The sequence below is a fragment of the Salvelinus namaycush genome, chromosome 8 (assembly GCF_016432855.1).
Source record: "Salvelinus namaycush isolate Seneca chromosome 8, SaNama_1.0, whole genome shotgun sequence".
NCBI lineage: Eukaryota > Metazoa > Chordata > Actinopteri > Salmoniformes > Salmonidae > Salvelinus > Salvelinus namaycush.
Genome location: NC_052314.1, coordinates 9,859,357 through 9,867,469, shown reverse-complemented (window position 1 = coordinate 9,867,469; position 8,113 = coordinate 9,859,357).

The window sequence follows — 8,113 nt, the reverse complement described above, 5'->3', positions numbered from 1 at the left end:
AATAACATTTGCATAGCCTGCTTGTTTAACATTATTACAAAAGGAAAAGGACATCATACTCACTGATGACAGTCAAAGGCTAGTTTTTTATAATTAGAGTTTTTTTTCATTGCCTGGTCTCTTCGTTACGACTGGCATGTATTATGTCTAATTCTCTTCTAAAACCGTAGGCAATCAAGCGAGAGGAGCTCCATTAACCAATAAACTCTGTGTCACTGCTTACAAACGACCCTTTTCAGAAGGAACTAAAAGGTAAAAAAAGATCCTCCTCTCTTTTCTTTTATTGCAAAACTTCAGAGCTCAACCCCTCATCCCAATCCCTTCCCTGTCTTATTTGATTTATTATGATTTGTGGGTCTCAGAGGAAAGGAAGGGAAGAACTCCTATTGGTTAAAATCAGCAAACAATGAGTCTTCTTTGTGTGTGATGGATGAACTACATCCCTCCCCATTTGTCTGGGCTTTATGCGTCCGCTGTATCAATTGTTAAAGAAAGTTAGCTTAACATGCACTCCTGCATGTAGCGAGGTCAAAAGAAAAAGCGAGAGAGAGAATTAGGAACAAGAAAATGACTGATTTAGGCAGAAAGTGTGGGACAATTAAGAATGTCTATTCTTATGTCTTTCAGGCTACCATTAATAATGATACTTCGGTTGTAGTCCTTTTTCTGTGACATTTAACTCTAAATGTTCTTCATTATTGTTACCCTGTGTCCAATTAAGTAACCCATATATGCATGACAATGTACTTGAAATACTTTTGTCTTTACAATATTCACATCATTGTCCATTTAAAACTTTTTGTTAAAATCCAAAGCGATGCCTGAGGGTACTACCCTGTTCAGTAATTGTTCTGTGTATTTCAGTTGGTCGAGCACGGAGCTTGCACCGCCAGGGTTGTAGGTTCGATTCCCACAGGGGACCAGAACGGAGGAGAAAAAAAAATAGTACGACTTGTATGCACTCACTGAGTCGCTCTGGATAAGAGCGTCTGCTAAATGATGAAAATGTCATGTGTAATTGAAGATGTAACGTCGCTGTAGGACAAAAAGATAGACATTTTATAGTCAGTGAACATAGCACTCACCACTGCACATTCTTTAATTAAGCACCTACATGCATACGTTTCTGTCTACATGTTTTACTGTAATTCATTAGTAAAACTAAACGACATGATGAATTGTCATAGTGACAGGAAATAAAACGCATCCATCCCATTGACGTGCTAAAATGTGTATTTAAAGAGGACATCGCTGCATTCGCCACCCCTTTTCTCCTTACCTTGATATTACAACCTCCTTACAGAATTTACAGCCAAGTTTGAGTAATATCACCGTGCAAGCAATCAATCAGAGGACATTTAGTCCTGTCGTCTCAGCTAGGCTATTCAAGTCCCCTTTTGAATGTTAAATGTTTCACCTAAGAAACAGTTTGTGGGTAAAGCAAGTGGATATAGCACTATGGTAGCATTAGCAAACATACAGGACACCATTTCCCAATGTATTCAATACATCTTCAGCATGCGAGCTGTTTCCCAAAAAGCATTATGCAGTTCGTTGTACATATAAAACCAGTCCATTTCACCATCCACTTTAATGTGAAAAAGCCACAGCAGGACATTGGTAGTTCTGCACACAAAAGTTTATTAAAAGTGAGGGACTTTTTTATGTCTTAATGAAGAGACTAAACATATCTTTAGACTTTCCTTTTTAGAGATTTATTTTGCTGGACCTCTATTCGTTTCATGTCTAGCCACACTCAGTATCATATTACAGTTAATTGGTCCTCTAGAGGAATAATTAGGTGCCAAAATAAAAGTACCAGGGTTTTTTGCTCTGAAAAACAGTCATAAGGATTACAGATCATGGCCGTTTATTTTTGATTGGAGAGCTATTCTTTTTTAAAACATAAGTAAACAGAACTGCATGAATACAAAAAAAATGAAGAGCTTGAAATGTACTCGGCGTCTGATTAACACATGCATATGAAGCTTGCTGTTCTGCTATGCTGGTAACAAACAGTAAATCCATTTAGCTCACCACTACTTAGCGCAGTGTATTCTTTTGTTCACATAAACAAGGATTAAGAGTTTATTTATTTGCTTAACCTCCATCCATTGCTTAGTAATGATTTCTACTAATGACAAGCGAATAGGAAAGTAAATAGGCGGCATAGATGGGAAAGCAGTCGAGTGGAGCCAAGTGCAAAATTGATATTTCAGGAAATGTGATGCATTGTTGGGCCAGGTCTGCTTAGTGTCATGGGCTCAGTGTCACTGTAATGATAGAATCATTTCCCCCTTTTTCCATGTCTTCATTGGAGAGTATTTTCCCCCCATACAGAATAGTACAGCCAATTTTTTAAGTACTAGGAATACTGCTGAATTCAATAAAATAAATATTTCTGAAAAACATGACAATGGACTTGATGATCCACGATACGACATGGAGTTCCACTCTCTCTTTTAATCAACAACAGTATAAGTACCTCAAAATCACAAGCATCTATCCTTAAACCTTGTATAAAGATGTTAACATTAGCATTATCAGATTTTATACTAAGCTGACATGCTATAGTGACACACAGAGGTCACCAAATGTCAGGCCTCTAGGCTTTGTCTTGACAGAGACACTTTAAACACAGACAGAAGAGGTCATTAGAGAGCATGTGTGACCGATAACGCAACAGCAGCGGTTGTCTCAATCTATACATTGACATTCTTATGATTAAGGATCCACCCCTTTTTTCAATATTCACCTCAAATGACATACCCAAATCTAACTGCCTGTAGCTCAGGACCTGAAGTAAGGATATGCATATTCTTGATACCATTTCAAAAGAAACACTTTTAAGTTTGTGGAAATGTAAAATTAATGTAGGAGAATATAACACATTAGATCTGGTAAAAGATAATACAAAGAAAAAAACAGGAATTTTTTGTATTTTTTTTGTACCATCATCTTTGAAATGCAAGAGAAAGGCCATACTGTATTATTCCAGCCCAGGCGCAATTTTGGCCAATAGATGGCAGCAGTGTATGTGCAACGTTTTAGACTGATCCAATGAACCATTGCATTTCTGTTTTGTATCAAGACTGCCCAAATGTGCCTAATTGGTTTATTAATACATTTTCATGTTCATAACTGTGCACTCTCCTCAAACAATAGCATGGTATTATTTCACTGTAATAGCTACTGTAAATTGGAAAGTGCAGTTAGATTAACAAGAATTTAAGCTTTATGCCAAAAGCAGATATTTCTATGTCCTGGGAAATGTTCTTGTACTTACTACCTCATGCTAATCACATTAGCCTATGTTAGCTCAACCAAATCAAATCAAATTTTATTTTTCACATACACATGGTTAGCAGATGTTAATGTGAGTGTAGTGAAATGCTTGTGCTTCTAGTTCCGACAATGCAGTAATATCCAACGAGTAATCTAACCTAACAATTTCGTAACAATTATCTTATACACACAAGTGTAAAGGAATGAATAAGAATATGTACATAAAAAATATATATGAATGAGTGATGGTATAGAACGGCATAAGCAAGATGCAGTGGATGGTATATAGTACAGTATATACATATGAGATGAGTAATGTAGGGTATGTAAACATATAAAAGTGGTATTGTTTAAAGTGGCTAGTGATACATTACATCAAGATGGCAAGATGCAGTAGATCGTATAGAGTACAGTATATACATATGAGATGAGTAATGTAGGGTATGTAAACATTATATGAAGTGCCATTGTTTAAAGTGGCTAGTGATACATTTATTATATCAATTTTTCCATTATTAAAGTGGCTGGAGTAGTGTATGATTGCAGGGGGTTTACTAAGGCGTTAGTTCTAGTAGCTATGTTGACTATGATGTGACAACGATGTAGGTGGTGTGCGGTTTGTGGTCATGATATGAAGGTTTGGCTTGGTTTTTTCGCCTGGTCACAGACAGCTGATGTGTTGTGCACTGAAGTCCACAAGCGAAGGGAAAAGGTGAGAGGAGGAGAGCGTGTAGATAGCTGTGAGAAGGAATTATATATACAAAGAGCCATTTACTGTATATGTGGCTGCTATGAAAGTGAACTGTGTTTACATGTGATCAGGGGTGTATTCATTCTGCCAATTCTGTTGAAAAACGTTTCCTAAACGGAAGCAAGCGGAATGAAATGATGTTAAACATACCTGAATTTGTCCACTAGAAACTCTCGTTTGCAACTGTTGGACTAATGATTACACTTTAGATCAGCTAGATGCAGGCAAGAATGTGCAATATAGTATTGAATGTGTCACTGTCTGTCACCTTGATTACTCAAAATGATTTAGACCTGTGCACCAACCTGTGCACCTACGTTAGAAACTTTCATTCATAGGCTAGGTTGTAGCAACTTCATAATGGGTACAGGGACAATTTGAGTATCATGTGGTAGCCTAAACCTATTGATGTTACATTGAGCTGGGTGAATGACCGTCAACCAATATGCTGTAATAGAAATAAGGCAATGCTCATAAAAAAATAATCATCCTCCCTCATCTAAAACGGCACCTACCGCCACTGATTTGGGGGATGCAAGTCACATGACCAGTTTTGGAAGCACTCCCAAGGACTCTCACTCTCTTTTCCCGAGGGGCCGAACACTCCTCTCTCGATCGCAGGCAGCCATGATGGATCGAGGGTGTGAGGAATGGGTCTGTCCCAGGGGCTGAGGCGTCTTTCTGTGGGGTTAAACAACGCTCAATACCTGCTCCACACTGAAAATGGGCTTCCTGTTCATTCAGAGCTCTTGGTGAATAGCTTCATTCTAAATCTATTGGAAATGACTATGATGTGATCTTGAACAGTGCTAAATATAAGTAAATATCAGCCTAAAACCAAATGGTTATCCTTATGAAAAACGATTTCAGTAAGAGTGTAGTATAACTGCAGTACACTGCAGTATAACTGCAGTTAGAGTGCAGTATAACTGCAGTATGCTGTAAATACTGCATCCAAAATAACACAGTTTTTTTTACTGCAGTAATTTTGCAGTGTAACTGCAGTTAGAGTGCAGAATAACTGCAGTTCAACTGCAGTACACTACAGTTATTCTGTAATTACTGCGTCCAAAATACCACAGTCGACTGCAGTTATATACTTTTACTGCAGTTTCAAAACTGCCATCTTTTTTTGTTAGGGTGTACTTTCGAAGCCTATAGGGTAAATTACTGCTGTCTGAATCAGCTCTCCGTACATGGAAAATATTCTTAGGTGCGCCACATTTATTTTAATAAAGGCTCTGACTGTCATGTGGAAAAAATGCAAAAGAGAGATCCTCTTTCCAAAGCCTTAAAACTTCTTGACGCACCGGATCCCTTTAGCGGGATCATTTTCGTAAACAACCGCTGAATTGCAGAGCGCCAAATTCAAAAAAAAATGCTAAAAAAAATTCTATTCATGTAATCACAAGTGCAATATAGCAAAACACAGCTTAGTTTGTTGTTAATCCACCTGTCGTGTCAGATTTTGAAAATATGCTTTACAGCGAAAGCAATCTACGCGTTTGTGTGAGTTTATCGATCACTAGACAATACATTAAGAACACCTAGCAGCAATGTATATTGGTCACGAAAGCCAGAAAAGCAATACAATTAATTGCTTACCTTTGATGATCTTCGGATGTTTGCACTCACGAGACTCCCAGTTACACAATACATGTTCCTTTTGTACGATAAAGATTATTTTTATATCAAAAAAACTCCATTTGTTTGGTGCGTTATGTTCAGTATTCCACAGCCTTAGGCAGGTCATCAAGGCTTGACGGAAATTCAAAATAGTATCCGTAAAGTTCGTAGAAACATGTCAAACGTTTTTAATAATCAATCCTCAGGTTGTTTTTTAACATCAATAATCGATAATATTTCAACCGGACTGTAAACTATTCAATACTGGAGAGAAACAAAATGTCGAGCAACCAGTGTCGAGCGCATTAACTAATATAAGGACATCCGTCTATCCACTGACGCGTTTTGATAAATCTCGCTCATTTTTCTGAATAAAAGCTTGAAACTATGTCTAAAGACTGTTCACACCCTGAGGAAGCCATTGGAAAAAGAATCTGGTTGATATCCCTTTAAATGGACGAAAGGCAGGCAATGGAACAGGGATTTTTCAAAATAAGAGTCACTTCCGGGTTGGATTTCCTCAGGTTTTCGCCTGCAAAATCAGTTCTGTTATACTCACAGACAATATTTTGACAGTTTTGGAAACTTTAGCGTGTTCTCTATCCTGCTCTGTCAATTATATGCATATTCTAGTATCTGGACCTGAGAAATAGGCAGCTTACATTGGGAACGTTATTTTTCCAAACATAAACATTCTGCCCCCTAGCTTCAAGAGGTTTTAACAGGGCCATGTGAAACACCAAACTATACACTTGGAAAGTGGAGACATCACAAACCACAATATGTAAACAAAACTTGAGACACATGTCAGTTTTGTAGACAGCCTTATGTTTGCTAGCAAAGAGCAGTGTACAGCCACAGAGTTTCTAAATGTAACATGTTTGACAAAGTCTTTTGGCACTATCTTGCATGCTGTTGTGCAACCCAGTGAAGGCTGTCTCATCTCATTGGCTGATGAGGTTGATCAATATCAATATCAGGTTTGTTGAGACTTGGGTGCGGCCAGGAGCAGGTAGGAGTGGATGGAGCTCTCTTGATCATTTATGAACATTTGAACATCTTGGCCATGTTCTGTTATAATATCCACCCGGCACAGCCAGAAGAGGACTGGCCACCCCTCATAGCCTGGTTCCTCTCTAGGTTCCATCCTAGGTTTTGGCCTTTCTAGGGAGTTTTTCCTAGCCACCGTGCTTCTACACCTGCATTGCTTGCTGTTTGGGGTTTTAGGCTGGGTTTCTGTACAGCACTTTGAGATATCAGCTGATGTAAGAAGGGCTTTATAAATACATTTGATTTGGTTTGATTTGTGTTTAGGCATCTAACATGTCCTTTAAAATGTTGATTACTTCTTGCTGTTATCACTCACCTGATGATAATACAAGATGTAAAAACGTTTTGTTTTTGCTAACATATGGTGGGGTACCTGGGTCACCAGTATGCCTGGGAGGGGGTCCCTGGCCAAGAAAAGGTTGAAGACCCCTGTCTTAAGTAGCTTATTACTTATGAAAGAAGTGCCTTGGATTTGATGGCATGCACATGCGCAGTTCATGCGAGATGACCATTAGAACCAATGACGTGTTTCTGCACATGAGCTTAGCTAGCCAACGTCACCATGACCTCGCCCACAAGAGTGATTAGGGATTTCTATTGCAGAAGCAGTTTTTAAGCATCTTCATACTATACAATATTTGGTACAGCTAACTAACAGTAAATAGTGATTTGTTTTGCCTCACTGTTAGCCCAAATGGTTAGCTAGCTAGTTATATATTTTTTCCCACTTGCTTCCATTTCTCCTATACTCTTTCGCTAGCTTATTCCGCTGTATCAAAAAAATAGTCTCCAAAAATTACAAGGTGTCTCCAACGGTGTTCAGTTACGTTTGGTTGGAGGCATTTTTACACTACGACAGATTCTGTAGAGGTTTTGAGAAAATACCCTAGCTATACCTTTTACTGTAGTGTCAAGTTGCGAAAAGCCTGACGTCTCCTACTCCACATCATGAGGTCGCGGGTGAGACTCGGGCTGAGAAAACCCCCCTCCGAGCAGTCAGATTTAAATAGAATTGTCTCTTCAAGTGGAATGCACCTACAGATAAAATCGTAATAGCAGAGCAGTGTTTTTGAAACGGCTAAAATGTATTCCTTATATTTAAGACGTGTTTTATTGAGTTTTTACATGAAATTGCAGTAACAGCCTGTTACATTCGAAAATTGTCACCGTAGTTAAAAAAAAACAGGTGCTTGGCTGCACTGAGCCACGTAGCTGACATTTGGCCAGTAAGCAGTTGATCTCAACTCCCCAGTGAATTACCCACGTTTTCAGTCGCAATTGCTTTGCATGATATTGATAGAACAAACCAGGCTTAATTTTGTAAGGTAACTTTGATAAGCTAAAGTTGTAAGGTATGCCTACTGTACTTTTATATTCTTATTTTTTTATGAATCATGTTGT